The sequence below is a fragment of the Trematomus bernacchii genome, unplaced genomic scaffold (genome assembly GCF_902827165.1).
Source record: "Trematomus bernacchii unplaced genomic scaffold, fTreBer1.1, whole genome shotgun sequence".
In the NCBI taxonomy this organism is placed as follows: Eukaryota; Metazoa; Chordata; class Actinopteri; order Perciformes; family Nototheniidae; genus Trematomus; species Trematomus bernacchii.
The window spans coordinates 13,748,608-13,764,948 of NW_022988050.1; the positions used below are offsets into that span (position 1 = coordinate 13,748,608).

The window sequence follows — 16,341 nt, forward strand, 5'->3', positions numbered from 1 at the left end:
ATTTTGAGAAAACAACCTTTCTGAATGTGTGTTTAATTTGACAGAAGAGGCATTATCTAATACAGACTTTTGGTGAATTTCTATAGCCTTAACACCAACATGTTATGAAAGCAAAACAAATATGAATGTAGGCCTGTAGGGTCTTGCCTTTATGGTGCATATGTAAAGAGATTGAACCCACTCCTCCCAGAGAATCTTCCACATGGGTGCATAAAACTCAAACCAGACTGCACTAAGTGTCATAGTGGAACTAACAGTTGGGACCACGTGGAGAGCTACAGTAAAAGAGTGTCCACTGTCTGCAGCCGGCCAGCGTTCCTAACCCCGGGCGCTTTCATGCGCTCGCCTCCTCTCCACCTTTATTGGAGTCCTCTAAAGTTCACTTCAATTGTGTGGCGAAGGAGTAGGAGGACTGGAATAGTTGTGGCCCGACAACAAAAGTGCTGGAATGCTCTTCTCTAACTGGTAAATGCTGCCCACCACTCTCCCTTCATGTCCGCCCTCTTGTCCGTCTCAAATGTTTCTGTTCATTGTGTTTATTCTCTTCTTTTCTGTGTCTTTGTGCCTCTAGGAATAGCAGTCTGTTCTTCATTATGTGCACTGTATCCAGAGCTTTGTAGCCTTGTTTACAGCAATTTGGACATCAAAACTAAACATGCTGGATACAGAAAAAAGGGCTTTTGTTTGGCATCTCAGAGAGGTGCCTACAGCCACAAAGAGAACCTTTCTTGGGCCAGAGAGAGAGCTTTGAAATGAACACCGACCCTTTGCACCCACAGCTATGGGTTGAGATTATCGCTCTGCCAGGGTGCACACTATCAGATCCTACTCAGCGCAGATACATATACCTGACCATATGCAGTCATAAACACCCAGTATAGTACCGCATGAGCAAGCATGTTCTAACATGCCCTCTCTCAGAGCGTGTCCTACTTTACCTCCGACCAAGATAGGCCGTACTGTACAGAGCCACTTATCTGCGCTGATGTTTCACTCATTAAACTTGTAAACCGGCAGACGCTCAGTTCGCCTGTCCTCAGCGAGAGGGTGAAAGACCCTGTGACTTAGTGAGCCATACATGGTACCTGTATCCATAATCCCAAACAGCTGAGCCCTGATAGGGTGAGACTGAGCAAACAGAGCCAGGGCACCAGTGTTAATTTCGTCAACGAAAACTATGACGAAAAATGTTCGTCAACGACCTTTTTTACATGTCTAAGACGAGACGATAACGAGCTAAAAATAGATTCTTGATAACGAAAATTTGACGAAATGTATATTTAGTTTTCGTTGACGAGACGAGACGGGACTAAGGTGTTAATGGTGGACTATCGGACATTCAAAATGCAGCATATTTCCCCCCAATTGCCCGTCTTGTCTGTCAAAATGCATCTTACATTTCTAACTTGTAATATCATTATTTCCGCTCTCTTCACTCCAGAAGAGCGATCTCCTCTCTGTGTGCGGGGGGCGGGGCCTAACAGACACGCTGCAGCGGCAGAGATCTGCCGGGGACGGAGCGTTCAGAGAGTATAGAGACACTCTACAAGACTCGATGTGGACAAAGCTCGTTTGCCATGTGTTCGCGTTAGCGCGTTGACACGAGTAGAGTAGTCTGTCCAAACAGCCGGCCAAAAGGCGTCATATTCAGTCGGAGAAATGCACAATTTTCGACTTCCTTAACTCGTAGCTCTGTTGCCCCAATTACGACATCAGGTGTGCAGAGGTGGGAGAAGTACTCAGATCTTGTAGCTAAGTAAAAAAATACCATAGTGTAGGAAGAGTTCCTCAAGTCAAAGTATGATCATCAAAATATATTTAAAGTAGCGACAGTAAAAGTAGTGATTGTGCAGATTGTTCCATTTCAGAATAATATATATGATATGTTTTATAATGATTGATCATTAAAGTGTTCTCAAAGCTGGTAAAGGTGGAGCTAGTTTGAATGATATATTATATATCTGTATACTGCAGGGTAGCTTGTGAATTTACTAAAGTCTGATTTAACACTTGATTATATTTCACATCATTCATCCACATCTGTAAAGTAACTCAAGGTATTAAATACATGTAGTGGAGTAGAAGTACACCATTTAACTATGAACTGTAGTGGAGTAGAAGTACACAGTAGCAAAACATTTAAATACTCCAGTAAAGTACAAGTACCTCAACATTTTACTCAAGTACAGTACAATATTTTAACATAATTATATATATTTAATTTATTTCACATTTTAAATAAAGCAATTAATTCGGTTAACAATTTGTTAGTTTTTTCCTTTAAAAAATAACAAAAAGTAAATACAAGAATACCGTTAAAGTACCGGATCGATAAGCAGTATTGATAAGACTAGTAGTACCGTAGAAAACCTTAACGATACCCATCCCTAGATATTACACAAGTAAAGTGTTAAGAGAGTGAAATGTTGCTTTACGAATTTCAACACTTGATGCTGTCACCTTGATTCCAATTTCAGATACCTGTATTTGCCTAACTGAATTGGTTTAAAGAGAGAAAACATTTTGACTAAAAGTTGACTAAAATGTAATTTTTCATCGACTAAAACTAGACTAACACGTTTTGAGTTTTCGTCGACTAAAACTAGACTAAAACTATGAATGATAGAAATGACTAAAATGTGACTAAAACTAATTACCATTTTCGTCTAAAGACTAAGACTAAGACTAAATCAAAAACAGCTGCCAAAATTAACACTGCAGGGCACAGGCAAGAAAAGAAGTTAGCGAGTACTTTGAACCTGTGTTCCCTTTCCATGTGAATGCAGTGCAGTGGTAGACTGGACTGTATATGACATATATAATGTGGCGGGGCCAACTGTCTGCGCGGGAACTTGTGTTCATATCACTCCCTGCTGCACCTGTTCTGCGCCTCAACTTAAAGCGCCTTGGGGAAAGATTAAGCAGGGGGAGGAGACACCAAGAGGGACATGTAATGCAAGAATGTGGCCCCTTATAACTGTAGGAACTTCTACATGACAAGTATACCCAGAACTGCTCTCCGTCCTCACGTATGCATTAAGCATTCAATCTAGCAGATAGAAGGGGGGATTCATCAGGCTCGCTCACAAGACGCTCCACATGAAGCAACTCACTGTATGCACGGTTATCAGCAGTTTAGGATATCCTGAAACTTGAGTTCAATGCCTTGCTTGTTTTGCATTGAATTGTTATTTATTGATTCTTTTCATCCGCAAATGAATGTTTAATAGCCAAGACAAAGAGGTGTCAGAATTGACGTTAAAGATATTTGGTGACGGTTAGATGAAAGCACTAGCCCGCATCAGTCCTTCTGTATTTATGGTAATTACACACAGAACAAAGACAGAATGTCCTCACCAAAAACTTTGTTCAAATATAACAACAAAGCATCCGGCGGGGACAGCGGAGCCGCGTTTCACATCCTGTCCATCACCTAAAGTCAGCGAGAGTTTCTTTTACCCTTGATCATGATCATTACGTTTGTGGATAGAGGACATCAAAATGTATGTTTAATTCATTTATGTGTGTTGTTTTTATTCTGACATGCAGAGTATGAGCTGTCAGAAATTGACTGTAATCAAACAGTGAGTTTCCACCTGATTGATGATTTGTTTATCATAGTATTTGATTTGAAAATGCCTAACAATACCTTTTGGTGCTTTTGTTTACCATGATCTATGCCTTTCTTTCCCACAATCCTTGACTGCACATCAGGGAACCCTCATATGAATGTTTTTTTGTAACGGTCAACACAAAAAACATGTTTTCCTTCCGATAGGGGCATCAGATTATAACCGCGTAGGGGTTGTTTTTGGAGAGCAGTGATAAAAGATCTATTTTGATGTCAAGTACTTGTTGAAACTACGCCCCTGATGATGAATAGTGACTGATTATCTGGTTGCGCTTGAAAATCATAGAGATGACAACAGCTTAAGGACAACAATAACGATATTTTTATATATTAAATACAAATCGATTAGATTTTTATTACAATTTGAATTAACCGTCATTTTGATTGTGGGTTAATTGTTGTTTCTTTTGATTTCTTGATTTTCAAGTCTAAAGAAAGGACAGAAAATTGTGAAAAATGCCCTTAAAATGTCTGGAAATAAAAAGTATATATATATTTTTTATAAAAGATTAGCAGTCAAGCAGTTAGATTGGACACATTATAATATAGTGCAGTAAATAACAATTATTCCAAGCTTATATAACAGCTGTACATTATCTTTCAATACATTGCCGGATCTATGAAACATCAGAAAACTGCCCATCCAATTGCTATAAGCCCGAGGTAAATCATATAATCTCTTATAAAAAAAATGTATATCCTTATACCAACACTAACTCACCATATTAATATCATACTGATGTACACTTTAAATGCTGTCAGAGCACAAAAGCAATACATATAAATATACAAAAGGATTGCAAAACAAGCCCTTAAACTCACACGTCTTTCCACAGATAGTCACACAGAGGTGTAGATGGGAATAATCTAAATGCATGACCTTGACAGTCACCTTAATGTTCACTGCAGGCGCCGGCCGTGACACTTTACCATGATGTGATTACCAGCGAGGTCCTGAACACAGCGGCTTCAATTAAAATGTTTCATTACCATCTATATCAGATGCCCCATCATGCCCTGCAATAACAAATTGGAGCGTTATTCGATCCCCTTAGACCTCGGGAACGTGTTACTGCCATCAAAGGTTTAGAGCTCTGCAGCTGCTAACGCCAGGACCAGGTAGCATCTTTCATTTACAATAACGACCAAAGATAAGGATCCATATAAACATCCTGCTATCTCGATTCAATGTGTACAGCTAGGGGGGAAAAAAGGTATTTTGTCTACAGAACCTGGAAAATGTTCCCGTCGGACTAGCTGTCACTGCTGTGTCAGGAAACAGGAGCTCCCAGTGAAAATGGGTAACTTAGAACAATGTGTCCAGTCTGGTTTGCAACAAGAAGTCATTCATTGTTAATCAGAAACTAGAGAGCATTTGATACAATCATATCTGTTTCACACCCTGATATCCAGTTGGATGTGTGACAGGAGCTGTGGCAGCGGCCAGCATAGGGGCTGATGTGGAACCTGGACATGTTTCATATCGCTGAGCTGTGATCACAGGTTACAGAGCAGTCGGAGGGTTCGGACACTCACACTGCAAATTGCTTCGGGTTTTTTCAATCTTTCGTGCAAACTTTTCAGCTGTCATCACACTAAACGCTGTAATTGACGTGTCAAACTCGCCTTGACATTTTCATAGGACAGTCTGAATGTCGCAAGTATCTCACAGCATGACATATACTTTAAACTCAAGTAACTCGTTGTGAGTACTGTGACTCAGGCATGAATTTTAGATTTCTGGCTTGTTTGAAGGTTGAACACATTTGTCTTTTAAACTGGCCTAAAGGTTCCTGTGTGGAGTTTTAAGGCCGGACGGATACATCGACATTGCTGATATTATCTAACTGAGAACAGATACTGTATATCTCTGTTGGTGTGTCGTGCCGTCGATATTAACAAGACATTTCAGAACAGACACGCAAATGAAATGCCAAGCGATGAAATATGTCCATTTAGTTTTAACCAAATGCTTCATTTAAAAGATTCTGTTAATTGAATCTTTATTTTTGTATTTTAATTGAACTAATAAAACCTTTTCCAAAGGGTTTGGTGTGGTTAATGGATATTTAAAATCCTGAGGGCTCTATAACTGAAAACCAGCCAAACGTGATTTAAAAAAAAAAGCAATTAACAGAACAGCTAAGCATCTCCTGAAGGCACAACACCTTGAGTCTTTGGAAACGATAAAGTATTTGGCTTCAGCCTCTCACTCTGCAGCACCATCAGCTCCAGTTCAATTAAAACACAGCTCGGAAAGGTAGGCAATCGTTACCATGACTATTTTACAAATCGACCATTCCAATTGATTTTTAAGGTCCTTTTTTTTTTATTAGCACGTGAAGACGTTATTATTAATTGTTTATTTCATATGATAGGCTACATGGCAATAAATGTGATATATTTATCATGTTTTTTGGGATTGTAACAAACCAATCCCAAATGGAATCGTTTTAATAATCTATTTAAAATCTTATGACAACAACGTTTTTCACTAGTTCATTAAGAAAATACTGCAGACTACTAAAAACAAAAAAAGGAACCTAGATGGCAGAAATCATTTGTGTCAAATAGCTTGAGTTTGTTCATCTGCAAAATGCCAGCTGTAAGCAGGGGGCCATGAGGCTAAAAACATACTGGTAGGAGCGTGACACTGCTTTTAAAATGAGATGATCAAAGTTGAAAGCTCATTTACAGTAGATCGGTATTCGACGGCCCTAACCAATATTAACACAAACACTGTTGACTTACTGATGCCAGTGGTTTGTACTTTTCCACTTGAGCCTACTTAACAACCCAGAAAGCTCGGGTTTGATAGAGAAGAACACGTCAGAATGAATGAAACTGCGGAGTATTGACAGAAAGCTACAAAAGAGGAACATTTTCAGCGAGCGGAGGCAAAACCACTTCCTTTCATTGAATGAGAGAACTGTCCAAGAAACCGCACAGTTTCATAAAACACCGCCCCCTCTATCTCTACTACGTGGCAACCTAATATAACAGCTTCAGTGTGTTTATGCTACAAAACAATATTAGCATATAGCAGAAAGCCGTACAGAACTCTACACCACGTCCCAGTTGATCTAAGACGCAGGTGAAGCCACCAATCACAGTATTAACACAACCTCACGTACTGTAGACAAACTCATTCAAATTGGTATTAGCTTGAGACATTACTCCGTTATTGTTTCCTCTGTTCCTGGAAATGTCATTTAGCAGCATGCTTTGTAATTGTCTTTCTGAATGAATCCCTGGATTAGTAAAAAACAAAACGATATTCTGTCTAGACATCAGAGAGCCTCAAGGCAAGTTATTAAGTTAGGTTATTGATCACCAAGAATGAACGCTTATTCAAATGCCACTAAAAGAGGAGGGGCCGAGCATTAATATAGAGACAGCTTGCGCTCACATCCGTCTGACTGTAATGCTTTCACTTTTAAATGTCACTGTGTCGGTCTTCTGCACAGCATTAACGTTCATAAAGCGTACTTCTTCCGGTTAGTCCCCAGCAGGCAGGGCTCGGATGGCCATTTGAGAAATTCAATTCACCTAAATTGAAATTGGGGTTTAGTGCGGGAGCAGTCCAAAAGCGTGCGCTGGGATTACCCAACCAGGTGGTGAGTCAAACTGTCAGAGAATAAAAGTAATTTGACCTCTGGCTCCAGCCCACTCTGTTTGCCCGAACTGCTTTACGCACCCCCCGCTGCTCCCTGGTTGGAGATAAATGTCAGCAGAGCTCAGAGATTATCTTTGTATGAATTCAAATGATTTTAGACTCTGTGTTTGTATTTGCTTGTGTGCATGTGTATGTTTGTACATATTTGTCCGTTTGATGAATGTGTGTGCTTGTTTGTATTTACGTCTGTGAATGTGTGTCCAGGTGGGGTGTGTGTGTGTGTTTGTCTGTGTGTGTCAGAGCGAGGCAGTGATTCCCCTGATGGGCATGACAGATGGGAAGGGAGTGGCTCAGCTTGTTCTCTGTGCCACTTGAGAAGCAGGGGGGCGGCGTGTGTGTGCCGGTGCAGCGGCCATGCTCACCTCTCATCAGTTTGACAGAAGCCAGACTGACAGAAACCACTTTGTTTTGATTCATGTACTAGCCTCTCAAATAGGCCGGCTAATTGCTGATGGGAAGTTGCCCCACACTGCACATCAGAAAAGTGAGTGTACTATAACTGGAGTGAGGTCCTGTTTTGGATTTTGTTGTTTTATGTGCAAAACATTCAATTGTAACGTTTGATTACTGTCACTTTGACTACAAATGGCAGCTATATCAGCTAATCAAGTTATGTTACTATGGAAACATATCTGCACAGAGAAGAGTGTTATGAGTAGTTGCAGATCAACCGATGTGCAAACCTCAGAGAGTCCCACTTACATGTGGTGCGAACCTGAGCCTCAAACAAGTTGATCTAACTTCCTGTAGGATGTACTACATTGGGTGACACCAAAAAACAGCCATGCTAAATGTCCAAGAACAACCTGCACAGTCATTCTTTATGTATACACTCATGTGTGTAGCCCTAAGTAACATGTTGCCACATGCCAGAATGAAACTCTGCAAGCCAGTGTATACATTAGGCCAAAAACAACAAAGCCCCACTCACTAATATCTAACATTAGAAGTGCTTTTGTGTTTTATAAAGGCCAACAAACAACTTGTGTTGATTGTGGAACACAAGTGTCTGTTGTCAGGATTTCCCAGTACATTTTGTATTCATATTTCAATAACTTAGGCTTATCAGCTTCTGAATCCAGACTGTTCACATTTGTAACACGTCTTCATTAAAAGAAGGTAAGCAAAAGTGAGTAGGCTATTCCTTTTCTTTAATGTGTCAGCTGTTATGTCATTGCATCTGATATATATTTGATCATCATTTCAAATGCCTTTTCATCTCAATTTTGAGGTGCAGATTGTTAATATTAATGAGACAAAAGTGCCACAAAAAACTGCAACTGCCTTCCAAGATAAGAAAAGGTGACTACAGATCTCACTTCAATGCTTGAGTTACATTCACACACATTTGACTTTTACTGAATTGAGTTAAGTATCGAGAAACCCCACCTTAACAGTTACTGCTGCACATCTGCCTATTCAGCGTGGGGCCTTGAGTGCAGATAAAAGTCATGAAATTGCAACATGAAGAGGATCATAAGTCAGCATAAGCACTGCTGTCAAACAGAGGTGTGAGATGTCACTGTGGAACGGCATGCTAGCCTCCAGACTGTGGCCATGCCGGAGAGGAAAAGTGCAAGTTCATCACTGTGCAGGGTAAAGTTCTTCAGGAGGAGTGCTGACTGCTGCAGCCTGGGGTCTGTGAACTGTGCAGCGCCACACTGGCCCACAGCCAGCAGATGGAAAGAAAAACTGTCTCCAAATAATCTGTTGCAGCACCCGGCTAATTCCAGTGTGTCCATTTACTGCCTTGTCAGCCCGAGTGATTCCTTAGATGCATAGATGTTTATCCCTGCTGCACAGAGGTGACGGAGGGCACAGACGTGACGGAGGGCTCAGACAAGACAACATACATATTGTTATTCTAGAGAATATTCAAAGTGGGTTGTGTTAGATTTTCCAAAAGGGTATGTGATTGCAACTCAGAATCACTGGCTATGACAAAATGCAAAGATTGTGAAATGCTAATTAGTAATCAGCAGGGAACCGCTTCAACACGTGTATTTCGGTTTTATTCACGGCATTCATTTTGTTATTCTACAGTATTGTTGTTTTATAGTTATTTGTTAATGTAAATAACCCAACTTGTGTTCTTTGAAATTGAAAAGGATATTGCATTGTGTTTGTTACTTTCATTGCAGTTGTATGTCTTAAGTGTAATTTGGCTTGGCTTCCTATTTTGTATGGACATGCTTTTATTTTGAAGGAGAGTTCATTTCATTTCAAACCTTTATTTAACCAGATGGTCCCATTGAGATCATAGATCTCTTTTTCAAGGGAGACCTGCAAGAGTTAGCGCTGTTGACAGGAAGTTGTTGTTGCTATGGAAACAACGTGACGGAGATTAACGGAGAAAAGTGATATCTACATATAAAGACGGAGAAAGTGTTAGCACCCCCCGAAGAGGCACAAGCTCTTACGTTGATATTGGAGATTTCAATCAATTACATTTGAAAAAGTAACGGGAAAAAAACAAAACAAACGAATATCCGAATAACGAAACCTGAATAGTACCCCAACTAACGGATATTCGGGTACAGCCCTAGTGAAGACGAGGAAAAGCTCTCAGAATGGAGAGCTGAAGCCTTGTGGTTATTGGGTTGGATCATTTTCCAATCTACAGGCAAAAAGCAGGGGATACTGATCAACATGTGAGTGAGCTGAACATATGTGCTGTACAGCTCAGATGTACTATACATACAGGATCTGATATCTGCACCTGTGGTAATGAGACACTGTTTTCCAGCATGGAAAAATAAAACCAGCCCCACCTCCCCTCCAGTCCTTTGACTCTGCGACACGAACTAGGTATCAACGTGACATGCACTCACAGATTCGATTGATGTAGGTTCACAGTTAATGAAGAATGTGCTGAAACAGGAATATTGAGTGACTTGGTGGCAAACATGTCAACCTCCAGAGGTGTGCTCAAAGCTTGTGAAAACATGTCTTACCTTGGTGGTCAGTCGTCTTTACTCTGCTGTTGTTTCTTTACATTTCATCCCAGCTTTCATCCAAACGTAGCTCTCAGGGAACTCTGTAATCAGATCAAAGAGACAATCTGTGATTCCTCGACATCTTTGCCAACAAAAGACAAACATCCACCGGGCCAAATGCTCTCGGGAGTGAAAAGGCTTACAGATAGATCCTGCTAGCCAAATCCTACAGATAGCCACAGCTCTGCACAAGGAGATCCACATGGCCACTGATGCATGCATGCACTGCCAAGTCAGGGATGACATGGGAGGAGTCTCAGAGTTCACCAGAGGAAAATCCCCGAAGGAGGTGCAAGGGTTTCTTGTATATGCAAACCAATGTTAGATTTTCATGTGACCAGCTTACCACTAAAAGGCTTAGTAGTCTAATCCTTTAGCCAAATGAAGTGTCTAACTTAAGGCTTAGGCTGGCCAAAAGGAATCAAAGGGAGTTTATAGTAGGAACCTTACTGGACTTTTAAAAAGGCCAGGAGAGCACAGTACAGGAATTCATTGATGGAAATAGATGTTCTGCTGTTAATGGTACAGGTATTAATCCTCTCTGGCTACTTTACTCTTCCTGCTACAAGGTTTATTATTAACACCTGTGTTTTTTCTTCATTAAAAGGAAGGCTTCAGGCGTTATTAGCAACCAGCCAGGTTGAACACCTGTACTTGAACCCAAGATGTCATAATCCTGGCAGCCAATGTGAATAATTAGAAGTCACACCTCAATACGCAACTTCAAGGTTAAGATGAGCAATGCACTTTGTGAATGTGAGAGGGATCAGAACTGAACAGACTGTTAAGTAGACTGTTCCTGAGGAAGAGTGCACATGCTTGACATACCTGGGCAGAAAACTGCATAACAACTTTAGTCTGGCCTTGATGTATGACTATTGAAGTAAATTAGATTACATTGCGCATCATATTCAATCATCTCATCCTGAACAGGATCTAAACTGCCTATTTGCATTTGTTTTAAATAAAGCCACTCGCAGATGCAAATTCAATAAGGCTTCACATCTGTTTTCAGACGCAAATATTTGAACACAGTCAAATAAACAGCAACAAACACAAACAACACGTACAAACATTTCAATATTCACTCATGCTGATAATGACCAGATCACATCTGACATCACATCATTACGAAATAATCTCTTCGTGACTAAATATCTAGATATGTACGGTATTGTGGTGAAGGAAAGAACACCTATTGGCATAGTTAAAGAAAATATGTCAAAACCACAACTAAATGCTTTCGTCGTGCTAAGGCAAGCCTAAAACATTAACCTCCTGTCATTCAAGAATTTAATTTGTTTCAGCTCTGATTGAGAAACAATTGAATCAAACACAATAACGTCATCATTATGGTGTGTGTGTTTGGCACACAAGATACATTTTCCCAGGTTGAATTACTATCTGATGACATTCAGCCAAGTAGCACTGCGACATTCTCACCTTTCCACCTGACTTGGCAGGCGGCACACACAGCGCCACTCCTATCTCGCATTAAGAAGATAATACATTATTATTATTCTTGGATGCACAAAACGTAGCTGCTTTTTTGGCGGCATTATCAACAGAAGGCACAGACTTGACAGTGTTTATTTTATATCAGATTTGACTAAACTGTTGCTGTCTCACAAATCACAAGTCGATACAGAGAAGCTGTTCCTAGGCGCAGCCTTTTTTTTAGGGCAAATAACGTGTTTAAATATTGAAATACTGCAAATACTGTATATCAAAAGTAACCGCTTAACCATGATCATGTCTAAAATATATGCTGCCTCACATTTTGGAAGGCAGTGAATGAATCTGATTCTCCGGCTAATCCATATGCTAAGCCAGCTCTCAGCCCCGCGGGGAGAGATAAATATGCATCGGCACAGGCGGGACAGATAAGAGGGCCAGCTGCCTGGAGTCAGGGTTAAACCTGACAGCACTCAAGCTCATATACAGAATATATTCTATATTACCCACAGAGAGAGATACAAGCTAGTACTGTCCGTAGAGGACGTACGGCAATGACTCAAAACTGTTTATAAGCCAACCGTAAAGCAACTTCTGAAATGCGTCTTCATATTGAGCCACAAGGCTTAGTATTGAGTTGTGGAGGGAAGCCTGAAATAAGTTAGCATTTTATCCCTTGCTCATCTTAAAGTCAATGCTGATTTGAATGAGTTTTTTTGTTAGAGAGTGTACAAGAGCTTCACGTTATTGAATGTCTGAAGCTTTTACATGTCAGAGCGACAGACAGACAGTGGTTGCTTACAAGTGGCTCAGACCAAACACAAGTCCACCTTTAGCTTAGCGGTGTTGACGCATGGTCATACAACCTTTGTAGATTGTTTATAGCAATACTTTAGCCATTTACTTCAGGCAATACATTTACACGTCAACTTTAGGGTTAAAATCCTGCTAAAAGTTTTCCTGCTGAGCAAAACGTGCCACAAATATAAAAGTGTGTTGACCACAGATCACGTTTTCTGCAATATTACAAAATCACATTGAAGAATCACATTGCTTTATGGCGTGGGACCCCTTGCGATGCTAACTTTCAGGTCAGCCAAATGAAATACGTCATCACTGCACCACTCTATTGCAAACCCAATTATTGACTGAAAGTCCCTGTGACAAGGTGACTTTCAGATAAACAGATGAAACAAACAAAAAAGACTGATGGATACTCGGATAGTCCTTCCACTCTTGTAGCTAATAAAAAGGAGACTGGGATATTTTGTCTACAACATAACATAATTACACATGAGCTGTAGTCTTGTGACATGCTTTAGTGACACGCAGGAAGCCACAAAGAAGAATGAATATGTGTAGTTCCTTGATTTAAACCATGAACATGACCACATTCTGAACATGAAAAGGGGAAACATGGACTTTTATCCTGGGTATGTAATGGATTACTATGTTCCCCTGTCTATTAGTACGATGATTGTTTACTGCAAATTGTTTTAAATGGTAAGTTAGTTAAATTAAAAGCTTGACATTTGGGAAGCACACTTATTTGCTTTTGGTCCACTCCTTTATGGAAGAAAAACAACAACATTAGCAATGTGTCTGCGGAGAGACAGTAGAAACTTGCTGGCCTAGCTGCCTTAGGACTACAAACAACTAAATATACAGAACCTTTTCTGAAAGAATAGCTTGACATTTTTCAAAACAAGTTGATTGCTTACTTTCCAAGAGATGGATCATACCATTTATATAAATCTAATGTTCATGTGTTGAGTACATATCTAGAGTTAGGACATTGTTAGCTTAGTTTAGCACAAAGACTGGAAGCAAGCAGAACCATTTCAATAAAAACATGAAAATGATAAGAACTGAAGCTTGCAAGTTATTGCATGTTTTTGGTTGTTTAATCTGCATACCTTTGTCTTGTTTAATTGAATATTTTCTTCAATTTTTCATGTACAATAACAACCTCAAACAGAGAGAAGGGATGCCTTGTAATAGATATTGCATTAATTGTAATAGCGATTTTCTACCTGCAGTTCCTGGGCAGAGAGAAACTGAAATGTTAGAATTAAACAAACAACATACAGTAGTACGTTTCATTCAGTAAGCTTTAGGGTACTGGTATGCATATCTTGAACTTTGGACAGACCAAGGCAAACTGCTTTTCCTGGGGAGAGCCTTTATGCTAAGCTAGGAAACCATACCTCCAGCCCTATAATCAACACAAAGAAACTGAAATAATCTTTATCTTTGAATGATTTTCCCTTTTAGAAACAAGGAAATCTAGAAAGATTTCAAACTATTCTATTAAAGAGACTTAAGTATTATGGTTTATAAGCTTATAAGCTTTCCATGCCATCCACTAGCAGAACATTTTGATTTTCAAAGTAAGAGAAAGCATTTACAAACCTATACAGGACAGAACAATTGACAGGGGACATAATCATTAGTCCAGCAGCAAACAATAACAATGTCACAAAATGTCCACTTACAAGATGACAAGCCCTAAAGGACAGTCTTAAAAACACAGCACTGACAGAAAATCTTTCCGTAGACTTTTTAAGACAGAGCAGTGACTGAAAAATAGAACAAAGGAATGCTTATTACTAGCATCGTTCAAAACATTCTTGAAGAGGCTGCGAAAAAAGGTGAGATTTATGGTCTATTGGCAGAACCATGTTTCATTTTAAACGAGAAACAAATTTAAGGACAAGATGACGAAGATGAGAGTTTGTAAACACCTCAAGGTTCAAGGCTTTTATTGGTCATACGAACATAGCGACAGTGTAGTTATGACGATGAAAATCTTAGGTCACAGGGACTTCGTTTTACTGCAGAATTTCTTCAACCTGTCATATTAATGTGTGTCTTATTTTCAATCAGTCTTAATAAGAAAAGTTGTCTCATATTCAGGCCGATGCGGTATTTATATAAGCCTCGTCTGTTCTGAAATCATCCACTTGACAGTGAGAGACTTGACAGTGAGAGACCGCATATTTTCAGTAAATACCTGCTTATTCAATCAAGCCAAGAATAAGATAACTTCACCCTCTATGTTTGCAAGCAAAGCTCATTTATACTTAATCAACTATTTTCCTTCTATCTTACTCCGATGTGTCTAACTTATCGGTATGCCAGTCCTGCTTATCACAATTTTGTAGGCAGACTGTGAAGCTTAATCTCCAAAATAAAAAAGATATATCTCTTGAAGGATGACAGCATCTACAAACACTTGAGTGCAACCGTCCTTAATCGTTTTAGACAAATGTGACGTTTGGGACAGAGCTGTTTGTCCAAGGCTTAGTTTTATAAACAACATCAAGCTCTTCTATTTTACAATGACAGGGGGCCATGTGTTGAGAAATCTGTGCTTTTCAAAGTGTTTTTGTTGTTATCTGTCACACCTTTAGTTCGGTTACAGCATGTTTTTACATGTTTTTCTTGTTTAGCATTTAGTCAAATCATTCTATTCAGTTAACACAGAGAAATGGATCATCAACTATTATTATTGTTCATTTTGAAACAAAAAGGCACCTAAAAAGGTTAGTTTCACCTTCTCTATGTAAGTATGTTGTTTATATTCACTGCAAAGATTAATACTTTGGGTTATGGAATACTGGTCAGACAAACAAAACAGTTGATCTGTCACACTGCGCTGAGGAATATTGCAACAGGCAATTTTTACTATTTTCTAACATTTACAGACAGAATAATTAATGGCTGAATTGAAAAATATAAGCCCTACAGTGTTTCCCCTATAGGATGGAGTCATAGCAGCGGTGCTAAGGCACGCAAAATGTGAGCGTGGAGCGCGTGGAATTCTGTGCGCGTGCGAAGTGCGCCCCGCCAATATGTTTCTGTGTGTCTGCCAGCACAAGAAAGGCTCTTGAGGCCTAGTACATACAGTGGCAATGTCTCAAGATTTAGCAAAATACACCTTTATTGAACATACAGTAACACAAATACTACAAATACACAAACAATCCGCCGCTATTTGTATATAGGGGAAACACTTCCCTAGTCTTTAAACAAAGTATCAATTCACAACAATCCTATGACTTGTTCCCTTATTAAATGATGTTTTTGCTGTGGGGGGGTCACCGCTGAACGGGCTCTGGATGCAGTCTGTTTCTGAAGGCTGCTGCCATGCCCACAGTTTGGACTTTCCTATAAAAGGGGGGGTTGCAGGCTCACTGACACAAACCACCCAGTGAATCACGCCGATGGATTAGCATATTAGGCAAATCACCCTGAGTTACTTCAGTGTAAAGTACATGTGTGTTCATCTGTGTGTGAGAGAGCTCCTTTCCAAATCAGCGCACCATCTCCCCCGACACATTAACATCACTCATGTCAGAGGGGCGCTCTGCGGGACTCTGCGTTTCCATTTCAGGCGTTCAGCAGGAGCTCCTACGCTGACTGCCTTATAGAGAATAAACTCCAAGTATAAACACATTTATTGTTCCTCCACGGCTGTGTGTATAGCATAAGTTATTTCCACACATGATTAATCCAGTGTGCTTTACTTTTAGAGCAACCTGCTGGTTTGCATAGTTTAAAAGCTTAGCTGTTACATGTGG

The 16,341-nt window shown here is 39.9% G+C and overlaps 1 protein-coding gene across 2 annotated transcripts in view; it reads right to left on the reverse strand.

Annotated features, from left to right (window-relative positions):
• The window catches only part of thrab (thyroid hormone receptor alpha b), a 149,122-nt gene that overhangs the window by 118,677 nt on the left and 14,104 nt on the right, over positions 1 to 16,341 (reverse strand). Inside the window, exon 2 of one of the 2 annotated variants that reach the window (XM_034119084.1) lies at positions 10,262 to 10,344. The exons of the other annotated variant lie outside the window; for it this stretch is intronic. The gene's annotated coding sequence lies outside the window, so the exon portion shown is untranslated. The remainder of the gene's footprint in view (positions 1 to 10,261; positions 10,345 to 16,341) is intronic. 2 annotated transcript variants of the gene reach the window in all.